We start from the raw sequence: 14,136 nt of genomic DNA, 5'->3' as shown, positions 1-14,136 counted from the left end.
GACCAAGTTCATGCAAGTCAGTGGTAGAGCAAATTTTTTTTTTATCCACACAATAACTAAAGGCAAGGAAATCCTCTGATTAGTCATCATTAGCATAATTAACCTCCTTTCCAGCATCAGTACACCTTACCAAATAAACATCACAAGACCCAAATGGAATCATACTCCTCATCACCACCTCCCTTTTGTTATCAGATACAATCATCCACAGTACCCACTAATTCCTCAATCAGCCAAATGCACCTTAACTTCAACCTCAGAAAGATTCTCATTGACACACATACTTTTACTTTAAAATCACTACTGTATTATTACCTTCCAGAGAAATTGGAGGGCACTTATTTTTTCCTGTACTTAAATTTCCAATCTGCAGTAGGGCCTTTTGTAATAATCTCAACAGAGAGCAAGACTGCAAAAAAGTGATGTCATGAACCCACTCATGTTTTAATGTGCAACAGTTTAAATAGATCGCCCACTGTGATGTTACATTATCTTATGATGATATTCTACGAACTATTTTAAAATAATTTTTGGCATTCACACAAACTGTCAGGCCCAATCCTGAAGTCCTTACTTAAGCAAAATTCCCACTGCTTTCTTACTGGCAGTTTGCCTGAGTAGAAACTGAGTTGTTAGTTCAATACTGGGACCTACAGTGAGCTCAAAGCAAATAAGATGATAGCATGAGGCCTGGTTCTGTCCTATCTTGTTCCTGATGTAGTCATTTACACCTGTGTAAATGGAGGCTAAACTCTACCATTCTTTCTTGATAGCATTTTGCACCCACTTTACATAGATGTAAACGACTAAACAAGGAGGACGGCAGAGGAGAATCAGGCCTATGGATTAAAGTATATCCTAACTCATAGTATTCTCAAATCAGTCACTTGACCCTAATATAGTAATGTGGAATTCAGCTTGTACTGAGAGTCAGATGCTGTTCTTCCCTCCCCTTAGCACAAGAAGCAGAGAAGCCAACCTCTTTAGTGCTTAAGAGAGCAGTATGAGAAAAAGAGGGTGACACACGAGCCCAGGCATGCCAACCTCAAGAGAGCATGATCTGTTGGCTAATGTGCACATACAGTTTCTAGCTGGTTAGCATGTATGATGCAGCAAACAGCATCCAGGTCAGCCAGGAATCCCCGCTGCTCCTTTTTAGAGCAGCAGCGCATAAACTCCTGATTTCTAATCTCAGCACTGAACAATTTTCTGGGTGATCTTGGCCAAGTCACTTAATCGGTTTCTTCCTCAGTTTCCCCACCTGTAAAATGGAGATAAAAATACTTACTTGTTGGGAGGGATGCTGGGAGGCTTACTTAGGCCATGTCTACACTACCACTTATGTCAGCAAAACTTATGTTACTCAGGGGTGTGAAAAAACACATAACTCTGTGCAACGTAGGTTTCGCCAACATAAGTGATAGTGTGCACAGCTGCTTGTTGTGGGTGGTTTAATTATGTCGACAGGAGAGCTCTCTCCCCTCAGCATACAGTGGCTACATAGGACCTCTTACAGCAACGTAGCTGCATCGGTACAGCTGTGCCACTGTAAGGTTTCGAGTGTAGACATAGCCCTTTGCAGACACTTAGGCTAAGTATTCTTATTACATTACACAATGTGAAATGCTGATCAGTGATTCAGTATATATGGCCCAGTGAAATACTAAGGCAAAACAATACCCACATTTTATGGTCTACAGAGTCAACAGCAACATTTAAGCAAATAACACTTCAATTTCCAAAGTTACAGACTATTAGCATTGAGAAGAGATCAGTGGTTAATGAAAACTATACAATTATTATAATAAATGTGATTTGAGGAGAAAATACCTTTTTTGAGACCCTTACTGCGAAAGGAGAGAGTGAAGATCCACAGCCAACGTAAGTCAGTGGAGCTATGTAAATTTAAATCTGCTGAGGAACTGGCCCCAAATATTTATTAGAAATTAAATTGGGACTGAAAGAAGATTTGACAAAAATATGGCAATAGGATGAGCAACTAGCTTCAGTTTGAATCATCTATTGGTATGACAGTATTTTAAGGACTGTACTGTTTTATCCTACTAATCAGTTGAACAGAACCTTATTTGAGGAAGGCTTCAGCTACACTAGGACCACTGGGAACCATGTCATATAAACCATTTAAAAATCAGTTCAAGTTCATTTGTATTATATAAGTTTTGTCCAGCTTGTGGGCACGGGATCAAATAGTGTTTAAACCAAGTTCAGAAACAGTGTTTTAGTCCCCTATCTAGACAGAATACAAAACACTGTTTTAAACCTGGTTTAGCCTTGTGTACAATGGCTGGTCAAGCTATGTTTAAACCAAATTAACTAGAACTGGTGTTTAAAACAGGTTGGGGGATCGATGTTATCAGAAACTTAAGTTTGAAACATGACCTTTTTCTACTGCTGGGAAAGGGATAGTCAGCAATGTCAATAAAATTGCAGAAATAAGTCTCATGGTATTTGAAATCCCCACTACTCAGTCAAATAAAGATAAAGTCTATTCTGGGAGGCTACCCTGTTGAAGTCACTGATAGATCTGACTATCTCAAGAATTGATGGAGGTCCTGCTATGTTAGGGTATATTTTTAAAGAATGTATGACCTCTTTCTGCATTATTTTTCACCTACCATATACCAAATGCTAGCTCAGATGCACTGATGCTTCTATTGTGATGTGGTTTGGAACCTGTATGCAAAAATGTATTTAATTTACATCATTAACAGTGTATCCAATTACAAAATCATCACATTTTTTCCTTGATACCAGAATGAAAAATACCCAACATACTTGCCAACCCTTTACGGGCCAGGTTGTGCTCTGCTACTTCATAGATGCATAAGGGAGGGCATAAAGAGACCCTCCTCTTGCATTATTGTGCAGCACTGAGGTGCAGTTGGAGGCCCTGTGCTCCAAGAGGCCCTCCAGATGCTTCCTGGAACATGGCATCCCAAAAGTTATGAGAAGGAGATGGGGTCATTCTTGGCCAGCAGAGTAGGCTGTTCACATGATGGGACTATGCTACCATCCATTTGGGGCTGTGCCTTTAATGACACAACTGAACCCTGAATCAAGGAACATTGGAAATGCTATATCTGAGAATACCGTTGGCCCTTCTGGCCAGATAATCTGCCTCCTGGTTAGTACTTGGTGCTTCAGAGGAAAATGATTTTCCACCTTGCCAAGAGTGCAATGGTGTATCATGGAGATGTAATGGGACTAGTCTTTTGAGTATTTTAGGACAACCAAGTTGACACAGCCAATGTAAAATCCATATCACACTTTACAAGCCACCCAGTCCACGATGGGATAGTACACTCAGTTACCATTTAATTAACTTTAAGTATGCATTCACCCAGAATGGATGTATTGAATAAATCTGTCAGGTTTTTGTCTTATATTGAGTCTTATGATATTATTTCAAGGGTCCTATGCATCTGGAATACCTAGCACCGAACTTTGCAAGGAATCAGCACATGCTCTATACTATAAAAGTTGAAATAGCATAGCATAAAGAAAACATTCTATGCCATATAATTGAGGAACTGCCTAAAACTCAACTGAATCATAGTAGGATAATGAGGGCAACATACAGTGTAAAATTAAAATAAAAGAACAAATCTCAAGTATATTACAGAAAGAAAAAGTCCATGAAATCTTCCCTGTGGCCTTTTATTGAAAGTTGGCAGCTCCATTATTAAGAGGGAGAAAGGAGCAGTATGTATAGGGTCACTGCAATTTGTTATGATCAACTGAACGCCAATTAAGGCTTCACTTAATTTAATTTTGAAAAATGCTCTCAGTGAGAATGTGCAAACCCTTGATTAGGAATATAAATTTGAATGAAAAAACATGTGTTAGTTCACAAATGAGATAAAACAACACTTCTTTAAATAACATTAATGGAGGCTGCAGGTGGCACTGATGGCTGCTGGCAGTTGAAGATATTGCAGTAACAATTTTGACTCAGGGCAAACTATCATCATAAGTGTGGAACAGCCCACTGATGAGCTATGAAGCCTCAAAAAAGGTGACAAATATGGAGAAATTCTAATCAGGGGGGACATGTGCAAATCCCTCTGATTTAGGAGGGAAAACAAATTTGTTTTGTCCGATACAGTAAAAATATGCATTTCATCACTTTCATTAGTGGTGCAGAATATTTCTCCCAACAACTCTAACTTGCTGCCTCTGCTAAGGAGATACCCAGGAATGGAAAAGAAAGCTTCTCCAGGCATAATTCTGCCACTGTTCCTTGTTTTGGCTTGGAGGAATGAGGAGTAGTGGCAGAGTTGCGCATGGGGAAACTTGCATAGCATGCTCATTCCCCCGTGTCTGCTAAGTCTAACTCAAGTCCGTGTTGTCCATCCCTCATGAATACAATGTGTGAATTTAGTAATTAAGAAAAAAGAAACATTGGTTAAAGATAAGCCTTCTACCACTAAAAATGGATGATTAGACAATAAGTCCTATACAGGTCTAACAAAATCTTCTTCTGATTTATCAGCAGCACAGCAACAATGAAGAATCCATTGAAAGTGTATTTGTAATTTGTTTAATTATATCCTGTCACTTGAATGCCAAAGAGAGGACATATTTTGGTACAGAAGCTAGACTACTTACTTACTACCCTACATTCTCATCCTGCATTTGACTCTCAGATCTTTAGACAGACCCCTTGAGACCTTTCAAATTGATCCTTATGGATGGAGCATTATGCCTGCATCAAGTCTCATATACAGATTAGCTTGCGCATTTGGGGCTTTAGAGCATATAAATATAGGCCTCAATTTTGCAAAAACTTACATGCATGCTTAAAGCTAAGACTGGGCCATAATTTATAACCTTTGGGTCATATATTGCTATTGATATAAATAGAAGTTGCTCACAGATCAAAAGTAGAGCTGCCGTAGAAAGCTGGGGAAGATAAATGTTGCAAACATTTTTGTTCCTGATTCATGCTGAAATTTAACTTTTGAAAAAAAAATTAACCAATTCAAGCAAAAGGCAGAATATATCCCTTTGTTTCAACCAACTCTGCAGCTCTTAATTTATGAACAGATATCTAAACAATCTTTAACACAATGCTGTGCAGTGTAGATACAAGGCTTCCAAAGTGAAGTAGCTTAAAAGAGTGTACATGCAGCAGTGAGAGCTTTCAATTGGTGTGGTTACACTGGTTTACTTACCTATGTATAAGCTCTATCACTATAACTTGTGCATAGACAGGCTTTAGATTTGAACACTTAGAGTTATGCTGTTTTCAGTGAAAGAAGGCCCTTGACTCTGGAATTAATTTCCTCGTTGGTCTGACAGACCACAGATCTGTTGTCTTTCAGGACACTAACATCACCTTCTCTCAAGCTTTTGCGTAAGTGGCGATAGAGGAGTATATTTACAGCATAACTGTCAGGTTTGAATCTATTATATTTAGTTTGACATTGATCAACTAATTTTATAGTCTTAAGAATGTTATTTACTCCACAAATGTGATGGGCACATTTTTTAAGAATACATAAAGATGTGCTAAGTATTCCCACCACTTATGCTACCTATTTACTTTCACATCACTCATTCTGGACAGTGAAACTAGACTGGTATATTTTCTAGGCAGTTACACGCTCAGGTTCTTATGCATTAATACAATACTGTTGTTCAAACTGCAAGCACAGCAAAGAGAATGTTTAAGTCTCCTTCCCCTCAAAGCATCCATTTAAATGTAATTACTTTTTAATTCATTACATTTCTATATTAGGGTCTGTAAAATAATAATAAATAATAATAACTAACAAAACCAGAATTATGAACCTAAATTACAGGGACATTGTGAAAGGTGTGAGTGGGTTATATTTAGAGGTAAAATTCATACTACATAGATGCATTCATTGGTGATTCTGGATTAGATTTAATTGCTTCCAGAAATGAAAGGGTAGCATACTGTCTAATTAGCCATTTACAATATGAGGCTTTCTTTCTCCTTGGATGTTGATCTTTTTAGTTAGTATTGTTCCAAGATGTTAAAAATGACTGCAGTCTGCAGCAACAAGGGGGGAAAAAATCAGTGGTTAAATATGTCTGACTCGTGGAGATAATTCAAACGGAAAAAAATCCAGGTCATTGGCCTTTTTAAGCAGACCCCGGGCAATATTTACTCCTCCATAAATAGCACAGTCACATGAATTGTGTTCAGTAAAGCCTGCAAAACAAAAAAACAATTTACAGACTGAAACACAAACTGTGGCTCATGTGTTCACTGGGAAGGATTTAGTGAACTTGCTGCATGCTCTGTGCTTAGTGACTGGGGTGTCGGGTCTGTTGGAAAGAGGGTGGATCGGGTCTCTTTAGGTGCTCCATCCCCATGCAGCAAGATGGAAATGCTGGGGTTCTTCTGCAGATTAAGCACCATATGGGACGCAGTCTTTGCTATAATGTCACATTTCACTGTGGCAGAAACAAGCGTTGCTGCTTTTACCACCATGACTAAGGGCTTGTCTACACAGGGAAATTTAACGGAGTTACTATACCAGCATAATTATACTACTATACTTATACTGGCATATTTCCTTGTGTAGACCAGCCCTAACATGAATGTACATTCTCCAGTAACTTCAATAATAATGTTTACTTAACCTGCTGCAAGGAATGTGTTATGGATGGTATGCAGGAGAAACCAAACAGACTGATTGGAATAAATAATAATATCACCCGCCTCTTAATAAGCGCTTTTCATCCATTGATCTGAAAGCACTTTACAAAGGAGATCAGTATCATTATCCCTATTTTACAGATGGGGAAACTGAGTAACAGAGCGGGAAGTAACTTGCCCAAAATCACTCAGTAGGCCTAGGGCCAAGCCACAAACAGAACCCAGGTTTCATGAATCCCAGTCCACTGTTCTATCCACTAGGCCTAGCCTTACCAACAGGCAAAAAGACATCCCTCAGAACCTTGATGGCAATGGTTAAGAGTTCCCAACTCTCATGATTTTATCATGAGTGTCACAATATTTTGAGTTTAGGACTCAGCTCCTTGACTCATGTTGTTACATGAGAATCGCAACTGTCTTTAAAAAATAAATGTTTCTAGCTCTCATTGTTGTGGAGGAAAACTTGAAAACGTGAAGCAAGCGCATGCTAAAGGCTCAGACACTAGAGGGCACATCAAAGGAATCCAAACTTACTGTTTTTTAAAACTTCATGATTTTTTTGGCGCAGACTCATGATTTTTTAACACCCAGGACTAGCAACACTGCTTCTTGTTTTTATGATTCTACTTCTGAAGAAAAGTTTCAAAAACATCCTTGAACAGTCAGTGGAATCGGAGGTGGTCCACAAAAAAATTCTATATTAATACATGATCTACATTATGAAAGTATTTGCAACCCCTGTATACTAGACTTCTAGCATCCCATCATGGGATTTACTAAGCATATCCATTCTTCTAGTTTGTTTCTCTTTGTTATGGCCTAGATATCTATTTTATTTGCCTTGGCCATTTTTTGCTTTATATCGGCTGCCACAATCACTAAGTTTTCCAATCAGAACTTATTTCTAACAAGCATTAACTCATGTCAGGAACCTGCTGAGAGGCAGACAGAATTCCAATTGGTAAGCTTTTTGATAAGAACATAAGAGTGACCATACTGAGTCAGACCAAAGGTCCATCTAGCCCAATATCCTGTTCCGACAGTGGCCACTGCCATGTGCCCCAGAGGAAATGAACAGAACAGGTAATCATCAAGTGATCCATCCCCTTTCGCCCATTCCCAGCTTCTGGCAAACAGAGACTAGAAACGCTATACCTGCCGATCCTGGCTAATAGCCATTGATGGACCTATCCTCCATTAACTTATCTAGTTCTTTTTTTGAACCCTGTTATAGCCTTGGCCTTCACAACATCCTCTGGCAAAGAGTTCCACAGACTGATTGTGCACTGTGTGAAAAAATACTTCCTTTTGTTTGTTTTAAATCTGCTGCCCATTAATTTCATTTGGTGACCCCTAGTTCTTGAGTTATGAGGAGTAAATAACACTTCCTTATTTACTTTCTCCACACCAGTCATTATTTTATAGACCTCAATCGTACCCCCCCCCCTTAGTTGTCTCTTTTCCAGGCTGAAAAGTCCCAGTCTTATTAATCTCTCCTCATATGGAAGCCGTTCCATACTCCTAATAATTGTTGTTGCCCATTTCTGAACCTTTTCCAATTCCAATATATCTTTTTTGAGATGGGGCGGCCACATCTTCATGCAGTATTCAAGATGGGGGCGTACCATGGATTTATATAAAGGCAATATGATATTTTCTGTCTTATTATCTATCCCTTTCTTAATGATTCCCTACATTCCGTTTGCTTTTTTGTTGGCCGATGCACACTGAGTGGATGTTTTCAGAGAACTATCCACAACGACTCCAAGATCTCTTCTTGAGTGGGGTCTAAATTAGACCCCATCATTTTATATATATAGTTGGGATTATGTTTTCCAGTGTGCATTGCTTTGCATTTATCAACATTGAATTTCATCTGCCCTTTTGTTGCCCAGTCACCCAGTTCTGAGAGATCCTTTTGTAGCTCTTCGTAGTCTGTCTGGGACTGAACTATCTTGAGTAGTTTTGTATCATCTGCAAATTTTGCCACCTCACTGTTTACCCCTTTTTCCAGATCATTTATGAATATGTTGAATAGGATTGGCTCCAGTACAGACCCCTGCGGGACACCACTATTTACCTCTCTACATTCTGAAAACTGACCATTTATTCCTACCCTTTAGCTAGTTACCAATCCATGAGAGGACCTTCCCTCTTATCCCATGACAGCTCACCAAAGGGACCTTGTCAAAGGCTTTCTGAAAATCTAAGTACACTATATCCACTGGATCCCCCTTGTCCACATGCTTGTTGAGCCCCTCAGAGAATTCTAGTAGATTGGTGAGGCATTATTTCCCTTTACAAAAACCATGTTGACTCTTCCCCAATAAATTATGTTCATCTATGTATCTGACAATTTTGTTCTTTACTACAGTTTCAATCAGTTTGTCTGGTACTGAAATCAGGCTTACTGGCCTGTAATTGCTGGGATCACCTCTGGAACCCTTTTTAAAAATTGGTGTCACATTAGCTATCCTTCAGTCACTTGGTACAGAAGCTGATTTAAATGATAGGTTACAAACAAAAGTTAGTAGTTCTGCAATTTCACATTTGAGTTCCTTCAGAACTCTTGGCTGAATACCATCTGGTCCTGGTGACTTATTACTGTTAGTTTATCAATTTGTTCCAAAACCTCTTCTAATGACACCTCAATCTGGGACAGTTCCTCAGATTTGTCACCTAAAAAGAATGGCTGAGGTTTGAGAAGCTCCGTCACATCCTCAGCTGTGAAGACTGATTGAGCAAATTCATTTAGTTTATCCTCAATGGCCTTATCATCCTTGAGTGCTCCTTTAGCATCTCGATTATCCAGTGGCCCCACTGGTTGTTTAGCAGGCTTCCTGCCTGTGATGTACTTATACTTTTTTTTGCTATTACTTTTTGAGTCTTTGGCTAGCTGTTCTTCAAATTCTTTTTTAGCCTTCCTAATTATATTTTTGCACTTCATTTGCCAGAGTTTATGCGCCTTTCTATTTTCCTCACTAGGATTTAACTTCCACTTTTTAAAGGATGCCTTTTTGTCTCTCACTGCTTCTTTTACTTAGCTATTTAGCCACAGTGGCACTTTTCTGGTTTTCTATGTTTTTTAATTTGGGGTATACATTTAAGTGGAGCCTCTATTATGGTGTCTTTAAAAAGCTTCCATGCAGCTTGCTGGGATTTCACTTTTGGCGCTGTATCTTTTCATTTCTGTTTCACTAACCTCCTCATTTTTGTGAAGTTCCCTTTTCTGAAATTAAATGCTACAGTGTTGGGCTGCTGTGGTGTTTTCTCCGCCACAGGGATGTTAAATTTAATTATATTATGGTCACTATTACCAAGCGGTCCAACTATATTCACCTCTTGGACCAGATCCTGTGCTCCACTTAGAACTAAATCAAGAATTTCCTCTCCTCATGTGGGTTCCAGGACTAGCAGCTCATTGACAGATTTACTCCCTTCACTGTGCATTAGAAAATATTTCTTAAAGGACTAGTTTCTAAATCTTCAGTTAAAAGGCAAAGATTTCCCAACAGAAATAGTTCCTTTTTATTTTCTAGTCTCTGTGTTCAACTCTATCACCGAAAACTACAAATATGTAAAGGATAGCACTTGTTGGTATTTATGAAGTGTTGGTTTGCTACAAACATAAACATTTAGGAAATGGCAATAGAAATATGTACTATTTATTTAGTTTTGAATTTCAATTAACAGAAATACCATTTGTTAAATCTGAATAAAATAAACCTGTTGATGATTTGTCTCATTATATACATACTCCTGCTCTTCAGAATTTTGCTAAGCGAATGTCTTTCTGGCAAAGACATTTAAGTGACTTGGAAAGGTTAGCTGCAAACTTATGCCCCCAAGGGGACGCTTTACATCTCTTAAGGAGCCAGATGGACTATTACTGAGCATGACAGAACTGCTTCTTTCCAGAGTGATTGACTCTGGGACTGACTTTGGGAATTAAGGGTACAATCCCTTCATTAGAATAGGGCTACTCATGTAAGTAAAATTAAGCACATGCATAAGCCTTCGCAGGATCAGTATTTTTGTGTATTGTCAGTTTCATTGTTTCCCTCATGTAGCCCAATTCGCTAAACGTGCATGCACAATTAGCCTGGTTCATACAAGTAGTCCCACTGACTTCAATGGAACCATTCACATCTGTAAAGTTATTTGTGTAACTGTTTGTAGGATCAAACCCTTAGTAATTTTGTTTTTAAAAACATCAACAGGGGAACAAAAAAACCCTTTCAGATTTTTTTTAATTAATTATTTTTTAAAATTCAGGACATACTATTCAAAGGAAGCGCTAGCAAAAATTGGATTTTTTAAATTAATTAAAAATCTTGTTCATACAGTCCCTTTAAATATTAAAATCTTGAATAGAAAGTAATTTCCCCCTCCCCCTCAATGGCACACCATTCCTAAAAGCCATAAGTAGAATCTGTCTTAAAGCAGAACGTAGATCCAAACATTTTCTTTTCACTTTAGTCTTCTAGGAACTTGTCAATGAAGCTGTCTTGTCATTTTTTCCAAAATAGGAAAATTATGTTAAATAAAACCAACTAAAAAATAGGTCTCACTTTTTGACAGAATGAACAGTTGTAAATTGTTCCTTTTTTCTTGGGTTGGCTCAGCTGTTAATGATATTTCTTTCAGAGGTGAGGTATGAAGGTAAGCTAAAATTCTTAGCTGAAATATTTTCAGTAGCAGTGTGGGTTCCCCACTCAAGACTTCTGAAGAGATTTAATTTCATTACTGCAGAACACAACTTCCACCTAATGATAGGTCTCTGAAAGTTAGCAGCCTCAACCATTTTCTTGCATTTTCTCAGTTACTTCAAGCGGTGGACTTTTATTTTATTTGTTTTGAATTTGGCAGTCCAAATAAGATTACTAACTTTAAAGAAAATCTTGGGAAGGAAGTTGAATGCTCAGAAAAGTTTATTATATTTAACTTAGAGCTTAGCATTTATAGAATACTTTTCACCCATAGATTTCGATTTTAAGATGAAGATCAACTGTTTTGCACTGGGAACAGGCAGCTAAACATCAGGGAAGGACTGAGTTGCTATAAAACAGTGCATAGAATGCATTGATTAGTGTCACTTTCTAAAAATGAGTGTGGGAGGAAATGACAGCTATTGGAGAGTATGTGGGAATAGAGGAATACTCCCTCCGATACCAGTGGAGGGCACATATTCTGGCCTATGATCTCCTGGAATAAGGTGCTGTGTTCTATACATTGAAATTTGGGCCTACTAGATAAAAGGTGCCAGAATTTGCTTTAATAGACATGAACAGGATCTCCTGTTAGCCATTTAGGGGAATGAGCAGCTAAACATTGCCACTTTGTTTGGGAAATGAATTTTGTTAAAATACTGAAAAAAACACTGCATGGAATTTACTTAATGAACAGAAAGAGCTTATGCTCCCCATTCTTTAGGAAAGATTGATTTATAGCACCAGCGAGGCTGGACAGGTTCGGTGCAATATAATTTTTTTTCTGAACATAATACACATTGCATAAAGATCACTAAAAGAAAGCAGAACAAAACAAAAACACATGATGGGGATATGGAAATGAATTCCTGAATGCATTTTAAGGAACAAGAAAGAAGGAATGACACTGACACAATACATGTCAGTGGGGAGAAATGTGGGTAGGATTTTTGAAGTTACAGGCTTCTTTTTTCCTTTGAGTCCTTTCTTGGAGTTTATAAGGAAATAGAAGTGATATAATAAAATCTGGTAATGTACAAATGGCAACAACAGGACACCTGGAAAACAGTAAATTTAGATGCACGCCAAAACTGTGTAAGCCTATCACCTAATCTGTGTTTTGCTGTTATGGATTGTGTATCTATGAAAACTATGAAACAACTCAGCAAAGAACTTAAACACATCAGACATTAAGTATGTAAGTCCCATTGAAATCACTGGCACTTCAGTACATGCTTAAAGTTAAGCAGATGCTTAAGTTCTTTGCTGAATCAGAGCCAAAACACTGTAAAAAAATAAGAAAAACACATGCCTATATAGCCAGTCCATCATCTGTATTTACATGACCATGAGCTAAGATATCCAAATGTTTATGTTTCAAATGTGGGGCAATGTGTGTGTGAGGAGTGGAATCAAATTTTAATGTGAGTGTACACTGTACACACACACACTTTCCTAGTAGTCTTAGTCTAGTCTAGGATCGCTGTTTTTCACCTAGGAAGCCCAAGTTCAACTCCTAGAAAGTGAATTACACAGGATTTCTACTTTTTGAGAGAAGTGTAGATTTTGTTGTTAAGACATGACAGGGATTCAGTTTCTTGTTTGTCACTGACTTCCTGTGTGACATTGGGCAAGTTACTTAATCCCTTATCCTCAGTTCACCTGTAAAGGGAGAATAATGCTTCCTTTCTCCCACCCTTTGTCTGTTTTACCTAAAGACTGTAAGCTCTTCAGGCCATACACTGTCTCTTACTACATGTGGGGTCAAGCCTGCAAGATGCTGAGAAGTTTGGCCCAGCAACGCATGCATTAAGCGTGTCAGTAGTACCACTGATACCAGTACTTCATGTCCTTAAAGTTAAGCATGTGCTTAGGTGCTTTGTTGGACTCAGGCTAAAGTGCTGAGCACTCCGCAGCGTCAAGCATGCGTGTACAGCAACTAACATCATGGGGCTCCATCTCAGTTAGGGTCTTTAAGGACTACTCTAATACGAATTAATAACTCACACTGCCTAAGTCACCGTGGTCATCAACTAAAGTCACACTCATTATGTAGGGCTTAAAAAAAAAAAGGTACAGCACAGGAATCACGAGCTCCAGGAGTAGCTACTCTAGATCAGTTCCTGGCAGTAGCGAGAACTGAGAAACACCTGAAAACATCGGATATGGGGCCAGTCGAGGACAACAGTAACATACACACAAGTCAGTTCGTCCCTTCTACCATAACGAACAGCGTGCACGCTTCAGGGTCAAAACCCGTTTCAGTAGCTCAGGCAGCACGTGCGGCTGATGCTGGAGGCCCCGGATCCCTTTTGGAACGACTATTAAGCGACGTGTTTATGTCAACCCCAGCAACCTCACTGACAGAAATCCCCGCGCGCACGGCTGTTGGTGACACCTCCCAACACGCCGCAGCCCTTCGCTCGCCCTCGCTCAGCACCCCTGAGAGGTACTTGGCATGGATCCAACCTGAGGCAGCCGATACGCGGGGCAGGATCCCTCCAGCTGGCACGAGGGAGTGCGTTAGCCGGGCGGGTGCCTGACACCCGGCCCCACGGCGCTGCCTCGGAGGGGAGCGACGCGGCAGCCCCCTGCACCTCTCCGCTCCCTACGGAGAGCGGCCTCCGCCGCCTCCCTCCCTGACAAGAGGCCTGCCCCGCCCGCCCAGAGGGACCGAGCCATGCAAAGTCCCGCCTCCGGAGAGCTCCCCACTCTGGATTGGCTCTCGCGCACCCCGCCTCATTACTCAGTTCCGATCACTCTCCGGCTCGCCAC

The 14,136-nt window shown here is 39.5% G+C and overlaps 1 protein-coding gene and 1 long non-coding RNA gene across 2 annotated transcripts in view; both read right to left on the bottom strand.

Annotated features, from left to right (window-relative positions):
- Positions 1–13,992, bottom strand: part of LOC311517848 — a 62,082-nt gene extending 48,090 nt beyond the window's left edge. The window contains exon 1 of the long non-coding RNA XR_014710807.1: positions 13,831–13,992. This is a non-coding gene — a long non-coding RNA (uncharacterized lncRNA). The remainder of the gene's footprint in view (positions 1–13,830) is intronic.
- LOC311517847 (uncharacterized protein) overlaps positions 1–14,136 on the bottom strand; it is a 28,691-nt gene that overhangs the window by 13,620 nt on the left and 935 nt on the right. The gene's annotated exons all lie outside the window — the stretch shown is intronic.

This window comes from Lepidochelys olivacea (assembly GCF_965140295.1).
Source record: "Lepidochelys olivacea isolate rLepOli2 genome assembly, chromosome: 3".
Taxonomy (NCBI): domain Eukaryota; kingdom Metazoa; phylum Chordata; order Testudines; family Cheloniidae; genus Lepidochelys; species Lepidochelys olivacea.
This window is presented reverse-complemented; position numbering and strand designations above follow the sequence as displayed.